The sequence below is a fragment of the Lactuca saligna genome, chromosome 5 (genome assembly GCF_052625555.1).
Source record: "Lactuca saligna cultivar CGN05327 chromosome 5, ASM5262555v1, whole genome shotgun sequence".
In the NCBI taxonomy this organism is placed as follows: Eukaryota; Viridiplantae; Streptophyta; class Magnoliopsida; order Asterales; family Asteraceae; genus Lactuca; species Lactuca saligna.
The window spans coordinates 169718070-169727092 of NC_136421.1; the positions used below are offsets into that span (position 1 = coordinate 169718070).

Here is a 9023-nt window from a genome sequence, read left to right on the forward strand (position 1 = left end):
ATAATGTATTGGAAACCTTTTTGTAACAACGTTATTAAAATGGATTGTTTTTGAAAAGTTTTAATTGTTTCGAAATTTCGGTCGTTACACAAGGTGGGTGAAAGTTCACCGATCGGAGAGAGTGTGTCGGACGCTGGACTCCGGGACATCGACGACAATAGCAAGTCAGCAACATCAACGGTGAATAACACGGGGGAAAGGAGCTTCGTTTCTGTCTTCAATTTTCCTCTGGATTCTAAACAAGAATAAAATAAAGGGAAAATGATTTAAAATGATAATCAATAACTTGAAATTTTCTTTTTAGGTCAGTAAACTTTTTTAATTTATCCAATAAACAAACCAACTTTTTATTTTTGATTTAAAATACCAGCAATTAGGATTTTTATCGATTTAAATGACAATGAATACTATCATTTTATTTGTCACGTCTAACTAATAGCCTATTATAGTTATTTTCTCAAACTACGATTTCAACGTTATAGATTTTCACTGATTAAAATGACAACATCACAAAACAAAATGTTGCTACTGGTTGTCGGTTGTTGTTTGAAAAAAAATGATTACAATAGGCTTTTAGTTAGATGTGACAAGGGTAGTAGCGATGTTCATTGTTATTTTAATCGATAAAAATTACAATTGTTGATATTTAAAAAACAAAATAAAAATTGATTTTCTTATTTGATACAATTAACGTTTAATGATGGATAAGTTTTTTTTGGTTCCCTTAAAATAAATATGTACTACATCTTATTTCATAGTTGGATATTAAAACTTGGGCTTTGATCACCTTTGGGCTACTTTAAAAACTTTAGACAATTGGACTACTTTGTGTATATTTGGGTTTTGATCTATAACTAAGTTACCGTAACAAAAATACATAAAAAAACAAAAAAATAAAAATTGCAGAAAAATATAGAGCGAAATTTCAAACATCTTGTAATCGTCATCGCGCTTCAATTGTTTAATCCACACCCCAATTTCTCTCGCTGATCTCTTCGAACTTCGAAGTCCTTAATCTCATCTTGCAACTTCTGCGATCAACAAACCGTTGCTCCGTTCTAGTTCGAGAATTTAGTTTGAATAGTTTGAAGTTCCAACCTCAAGAGAAAGATTTCGGTAATCCATCAATGGAGAAAGATTTCGGTAATCTATCAATGGAGAGATTGCAGGTTTGAATTATTAATTTGTTTATTTTTTACTTTTCATATTTTGTTTTCCCTGAAGTTGCATACAAACTGTTCTTGCATCTGAGAGTGATTATATCCCTAAATGTACAATCGACGAATTGGGTGTATGTGTGTGTATGAGAGAAGGAGATGTAGAGAGAAATGTTGAATTAGATGTGTAAATGGGATCATATCAACTCTTATTGCAGTATAATAATCCCAAATTAGGGATTTGATTTGAAATGGCGTTTATAGAAATTGGAAAACCCAATCAGAACTGAAACTAATCAGTCTTCAAAACCTAACGACCATCTTTCTCTTTCTTCACATTAATACCAGAATCTTTAAGACCCAAGCTCTTAATGTGTTTTCTGTTTACCATTAATCTATCAGATTGAAGATTTGGAAATGGGATACACTTTGGAAGAAGCTCTACCCGTAATTAGTTTTGCAAAAGTTCAATTCATGGTTCTTTCTTATTCTGGGTTGGGCTGGGTTGCTGAGGCTATGGAAATGATGCTTCTGTCTTTTGTTGGAGCAGCTATTCAGCCCGAGTGGGCTCTATCATCTGCTGAAGAGAGTTGTTTGTCTGCTGTTGCATTTACAGGCATCATAGTTGGAGCATCTTCTTGGGATCTTTTTTCAGATTTCTATGGAACTAAGTAAGTTTCTTTACTAGGAGCCTTTAGCCTGTATGTCTATTAATTATCATTGGCAATTAACATGTTCTAAGTCCCTTTGTTTTGCTCTTTCAGGAAAGGGTTTCTTGGCATCTCTTTAGTATCAACAATAGCTGGATTTTTGAGTGCATTTGCACCAAATTACATATCATTGTTGATTCTCCGTTTTTTTGCTGGATATGGTATTGGATGTGCACATATGCTAGCATCAAGTTTTCTGGAGTTTGTTCCCATTCAAAATAGAGGGACATGGATGACTGTCTTCTCAGCTTCTTGGACATTTGCCACAATGATTGAAGCTGCAATTGCTTGGGTATGTACATGTCCCAAAGATATTTCTTATGAAAGTTTTATGATTTTAATTGAATTTCAAATTTATTCCCTAAAAGTAATGAGAACATATATCTTTTATTGTTTCCCTGTGGGTTTAGGTATTTAATTCATAATTTCCTTCATAAAAGTTTCTCGATTTAATTCTTGTGCACTGTTAATGAGCGTTTAATACCCTTGTTAAGCTTCAAAATATCATATTTGCCCATCTTAAAATCCAAATACCATATATACCCTTTTTAACATTCAAAATATTGTATATGCCCAAATCTCCTTTCTACATTTTTTTTCATAATTTATTATCATTATAGTTTAAAAGAAATAATGAATTGACCATACTACCCTCAAATAAAATTGAAGTTTGTTGTCTCGAATTGCTTGGAAGTACCACATTCGCAAGCATTTCCATTGTGTCTTGTCTCTTTCTTTTCCACCAAAGTTTGTGCTTTTATGCTTTTGCAGATTATTTGCTAAATATACAATTGCAGACTTCTCCCATGTTGTTTTATCATCAGTAATGACATGAAATGGCTGAAGATTATTGTCCAGCTTTCCTATTGAATCGTTTGCTGCTTTTTAGTGCCATTTTTTCTTGAGCATCCAACGTTGTCTTGTCATCTTCCAACCAGTCTCATTTGTATTGAAATATTAGTTTTGATTTAAGAACTCTCAAGTAAATGACTTGAACTTCAAATTAAGGAAAACTCATTAGTAACAGTCAACTAAATGCTTTGATTTTATTACAGGAATATACAACTTCAATTTCTTTCTCCTGTTCTTTACAAAGCTCTGCAACTTGTCTCTAGCATATAGGTTGAGGATGTATGTACGTGATGATTCTAATGGGTCAAAGGGCAATTGGGTAAAAGCATTTTATGTCAAAAAGGGTTTTATTATTTAAGGGTAGTATGGTCAATTTGTTATTTTCTTTTAAAATTTAATGATTTTGAAAAATAATAAATGCTTATAAATTCTGAAAAGATGTTCAAAAAAGAGATTTGGGCATATACCATATCTTGAAAGTTAAAAAGGGTATATGCAATATTTGCATTTTACAATGGGTAACTAGGATATTTTGAAGCTTAATAAGGCTATATATATAAAATTATCCCTTACACGGTATATCGATAATATTAAGATTGCATACATACAACAACTTTTTGCTATACACAACAGTTTATGCTTTAGATGGTTGTACAATTTGCATATTGTACAACCCTTTAAAGCATAAATTGTCATGTATGACTCAAAGTTGTTGTATATAAAATGATATATGCAAGAAAGAACAATTTATCTCACTTAACTTTTTTTATTATGGCATCCCTTTTTATGTTTGTATCACATAATTGTAGTTTCAATAAAAGGTTTTCTTATTAAGACATTGTACTATCAAATATCTACTTAATTACAACACCTTACTTTCAATATGTTTTCTTATACATCAAAAGATGATCCAAAGTAAAATTTGGTTGCATTGCAGTGGATTATGCATAGATTTGGATGGAGACACCTTCTTGGAGTGTCTACCCTACCATACCTTTTGGCACTAGTATATTATGGCCTTGTGAAACAACCTCCAAGACACCAGTTTCATACACAAGGGAGATTTAGCATACTTGTCACCAATACGGTAAAGGTGACTGCTATGTCTATTGAGGGTCAGGTGTCGGGATGTGTTCAGTTCCATTTTGGATACTCTCTTCCTCAGTCAATCAGAACAACGGTTTTTATCTGGTTGCCACTTCTTTCACATACTATGGCATAGGATTCTTTATGTCACAGATATGCTTTGAGGAAAGTGGTACATGTGGCATGCCAAGTATACATATGAATATGTTCATCACTAGCTTCGCAGGTACCCTTTGAACTTTTCTTCTATATAGTTTTTGGGAAAGCTATTAAAAGGGGTGAAAGCATGATCATATAATAAACAAATATTTCAAAGTGTGTTTGCTCTTGATTTATAAAGATAAAAGTATTTACAATTACATGTTTGACCGGATTGTATTTTGCAGAGCTTCCTGGGCTTGCTTTAGCTTCTTTGATACTGGTGAAGGTTGGGCGGAGGATTTCCATGGAAATCATGATCATAGCTGGATTAATTCTCTTACTGCCCCTGGTTGTTCATCAGAACACAATAACAACCACAGCCTATCTCTTTGGAGCACGTGTCTTTATCTCAGCCACTTTCATCGTTTCCCAAATTTGTGCCCCAGAGGTATAAAAATTGCAACAGTTTTTACTATAAGATAGATTATTAATGAGAAATGCAACATATTGCTTTTTGGAAAGTTAAAGCTACAATTAACTACATGTTTATTTATTAAGTAGGGAAATATGCAGTAAAGTCCAAATATTTTGGCAAAGTTTATGAAAAAATTTCAAACTCAATTCAACAATTTTCTACCTCAAGAAAAGTCATTATTTTGACGACTTTATGAAAAAAACTTAATTTTTTATTTTTTTTATTTCAACTCTTTTACTCTTTCACCAAAGATTTGAAATTTTTTGGTATAAGAGGTTCCATGATTCTAACCATTTGTTATACTTTCAGGGCTATTTGCTATGTGTAAATGGAGGACATTGATGTCTTTTGCACAAACCAAACCGAGACCAAGTCCATCATTGCATTACTAGGCTTAATTATGTATTAGTATATGACATCTAAAACATAACTTCATTTTAAACATTCATGTGTCAAACAAAAAACAATCATAGAAGTGAATCCATAGAAGAACACACACCATTTCCTATGGTCTTGGTGTTTTGGAGCGCCTAAGTTCACATTTATTGACATGTAAAGTAATTAACGAAATGATTTTTACCCTATAGTTAGATAGATTGTAATAAGGTTTTTAACACATAGTTTATATAATTTGAATCTCTTACAAAATATGTAACATAAATTTGTGCAAGGGATTATATAGACCATGATGAGTTCACAATCGCCATTGTTTTGTGGCAAGTAAGTGGTTATAGAGGACTTTGATCCTTAATACTTTAGAACTTAATGAGGTTTACTCCTATTCATAATTTAAACCAAGAAATTTCTAGATTTTTTATAAAAAAGTAAAAGAGTTGAAGTAAATAAAAAAGTTATGACTTTTTTTATAAATTCGGCCAAAATAAGAAGACTTTTATGGAGACATTTTATGCTTTTGTGTAAATAAAATTAATACTAGATATTTCCCTTAACAATATCATTAAAGTTTTGATATTTCATAAGCTGGACAAAAAACTTGAGATTTACTATATATTTCTCAAAATTAGTAAAATTTTTTGTGGGTTTTTGTAGGTGTGTCTTTCCAATTTTAGGGCAACAGGAGTTGGAGTAGCGATGACACTTGGCAAAATTGTGGGCATTGTTTGCCCTCTGATAGCAGCTGGGATTGGCAGCGGTTGCCACCAAACACTTCCTCTGATCATGTTTGTGGTAACCACACTTCTTTTGGGCCTAAGTGTTGTGTTGCTTCCGTTTGAGACTAGAGGAAGGTTGTTACAAGACAATATAGATTCGCCTCTTAAGCACAAACTGCTACCATATTGAATATATTCCATAAACTTGATTCATTTGAGATAAATGAATCACTGTGAATATATTGGGTACATATATTTTTACGAATTTTGTATTGTTTGATGACAAGTATGCAAACGTTGTTGGTCTTATAGACCATGTTTGTTACACAATTTGGAGTGATTAATTAGCCCGAAAGTTAGATCGTAGGAGCTTAGTCCACTAAAAACAATTAATTGTATATACTATTAATCCTTAAAAGGATGGTGAATAGTAGACTTTCTGCTTTCTCATTTCTGCCACTTAAATTTTCTTCGCTTACTGATTTTGCCACGGGAAGGTTGCTTTAAACAAACTTTTACATTTGTCATTTGTACCCTTTTTTCCTTCGCTTTCTGCTTTTGGCACCGGATATTTTTTTTAGTCTTCACCGTCTTAAAGAACCGCCTTAAAGTAATTGTAGATAGACGTTGGCTTCTCGGTATATGTTGCCTTCTAATTTCAGTTTCCACCTCGCGCTTTTGGATTTCTGTTTCTCCCTATCTTGCGATTATGTGTTCCTTTCTTGTGGTTTTGATTGTTTCGTTTGACGTTTTCTGGTCTTCATCATTCACTTGTAATTCCTTTGATGGGTTCTGATTTTGATTGTTCTGTACAAAGATTTGAGGCGATGATGAGCTTTGTTTGTGAAAAAAATTGCAACGTCGACCATGGGTGAAGTTGAAGGCCGTATTTTGGCAAGGTAACTCGGAAGGCATATCCGATTGGAATATGCAACCGGTGTTTGCAGCCATACCGCCTTTCATTCCCTTTTTTGAGTCTCCTCTCACTAAAAATCACTGTCGTGTTTTTTATTTGGGCTTTCACCTAAAGCTGAAATCTGTTTTTATGATTTTCGATTTTGAAAATTCTGGTGGTTTTTTGGTTACAACATATGAAACAGGTAAACACACTCACATCCCTGTCCTTTAGTCTAAAATTCCCTTCTGTGTGATTTTTGAAAACTCTGTGATTGACATGTAAACAAAACATGGTAAACTAAATTATGTACAAAGGGTGTTTGATAAAATGTCTGAATGAAACATCATATCATGGAATACGACTTTTCATTGATAGTTTGGTCAGTTGATTTTGTGTTCAGATTTTTGTAGTCATTTATGGACATTGTATCTATTTTTTTAGTCAAATGATAGCTCAACCAATTGATTTTGATTATTGGATTTTGTAGTCACTTACATTTGTAGTTCAAAATCAGTGCATCTTTGTTTCATTAGTCCTTACCTTATAGAGTGATTTTATTTTGACATAATGAAGTCATGTAATTTTGGACAAACCTTCTTTGTGAAAAAAGAAACTAATTTGGGGCTTATTAGATTGTGTTTTTTTGTTCATAGTTGGCAGATTTGAATATGCACATCAACTGTTTGATGAAATGCTTCAAAGAACCGGTAAGATTACGCACGCTGAGATTCTAACCAATGCGTTTGTCAAGTATGGTGAGATCGAAGATTGTAAGGTGGTGTGAAGTATGGAGGAAACCATTTACCTAATGTGCTCTCTTTTATGATAATCTCTTTGAATAAGGTAATTACTGTATCACATAGCAATTCTGTACAATTTTTGTCTTAAGAATATAAATTTTCTTTGTCATCTCATTTTTGTTGCAGTAAGTAAGACTAGATGATATGTATGTTGAAAAGGTCTGATACTTCTAATGATTGAAGTATCGAATCAGATAATTGATAGAAATTAGAATCTATGGTGAAACTAGCTATGCTTGGTGAACAGTCATCCTACTGGTTTCACATAGTTGGCTTAATTTTTGATACTAATATAAATAATTTTTGATTTCTGTTTGCCTATGGTTAGGTTGATCTACAAACACATGATAGAGCTCCTGGAGTTGGTCAATACTTTTTTTTGGTCAAGAATTTTCCAAGTGCAAAGATACAACTAGAAAGAAAGGAAGGTGAACGACTTGGTCAGTCTAAACTTCTTTTAATTATAACTCAAATTTAAGTTAGCATACAAAGGGTTAGTAAGGTCTGAGTTTCTACTACAGGATCTGCCAAAGAAGCTATTATAGTGACACCATTAATGGATTGGGTTTACTTTTAATTTAAAATTTTTTAGTTTACCTTTTTTTGAGATAGTGGTTTACAAGAATTTCCTTTTAGGGTTTGATTGGATGGATGGAATGGAGTGAACAAGGTAATGGAATGTGTTATTACATTCCATAATCATGTTTTGTTGGCCAGTAGGAAGCGAATGAATTTTCATTTAAACTTTTTTATAGTATATGTAAATGTGTACAAAAATACAAAATTAACCATACTAAAAGTTTATTAAAATTTAAAACTCAGATCAGATTATAATAAAAAATAGTGTTAATTGCGTAAAATACAACATTTTGACCTTTTTGGGGGTAAGACCTAAAATTTTAATTTACAATCTAAACCAAAATCGTGACCTAACTTTCCGTTTTTGCCTTTTTACGTAAAAAGATTTTGTCTCTTTGAAAAAGTGGTCAACATATTATTTCTTTTATGCAAATAAGTATAAAATATTTTTTGCATAAAAGACACAACATTTTGATAACTTAAAAAAATGTTCGTGTTTTCCATTCAATCAACCGCTAAATAAATATAGTTAATTTCTAGAAAAAAATGAGTTACTAAAATCATGAAAGGCCAAAAAAAAATTATGTCATTAAATATTACTTAAATATAAATGGGTTATTTTCTAACCGGAATCAACCATTCCATTCCATTGCTTCCCCAATTCTATGATACAAAACATTACTAGTTTCTTTCCCAAATTACACTTCGTTTTCTCTTACAATCCAATAAATGTAGCCTTTTTTTTTCTACGTAAGTTATTGGGCTCCAATTCATCTGTATATTGATGTTTGTTGTTTTGCATTAATGTGTTTCCGTGTGGTTGTTTCATTGATACTCTTATAAACTTGAATGATGAAGTTTTTACTATTTATTGAGGATGCATGTAGTCTTACATGCATTAAAGTTTCCTAATTGTACAACTTTTCTATCGATTGTAAAAAAGAAATCATGAACCCCATTTTTTCTTCGTTTTGGTTTTAGTCATCATGTTTCCTTTTAGGTGACATTTCCCAAACCCATTAGTTACTTGCTGTTTCTGTGGTTAGAATTTATATTTGTTATCTTACTGTCTTAGTCTAATCTTCCAATAGCTTATTAGACTTTCTTTATTTATGTATAAGTTATTTGACTCCAATTCAAATGTATTTTGCACTAAATGCCTTTTTTGTAATTTAATTGTTGATTTTGTGCTTTGGTTTTGATTGGTTCATGT

At 32.0% G+C, this 9023-nt stretch overlaps 1 pseudogene across 1 annotated transcript; it reads left to right on the plus strand.

Moving 5' to 3' along the window:
• The first annotated feature begins 965 nt into the window (after positions 1-965).
• Positions 966-5915, plus strand: LOC144997703 (organic cation/carnitine transporter 7-like; annotated as a pseudogene). The gene is made up of 6 exons (XR_013659910.1): positions 966-1169; positions 1560-1828; positions 1922-2159; positions 3657-4031; positions 4192-4394; positions 5472-5915. The product of XR_013659910.1 is annotated as an organic cation/carnitine transporter 7-like (transcript).
• The last annotated feature ends 3108 nt before the right edge of the window (positions 5916-9023 follow it).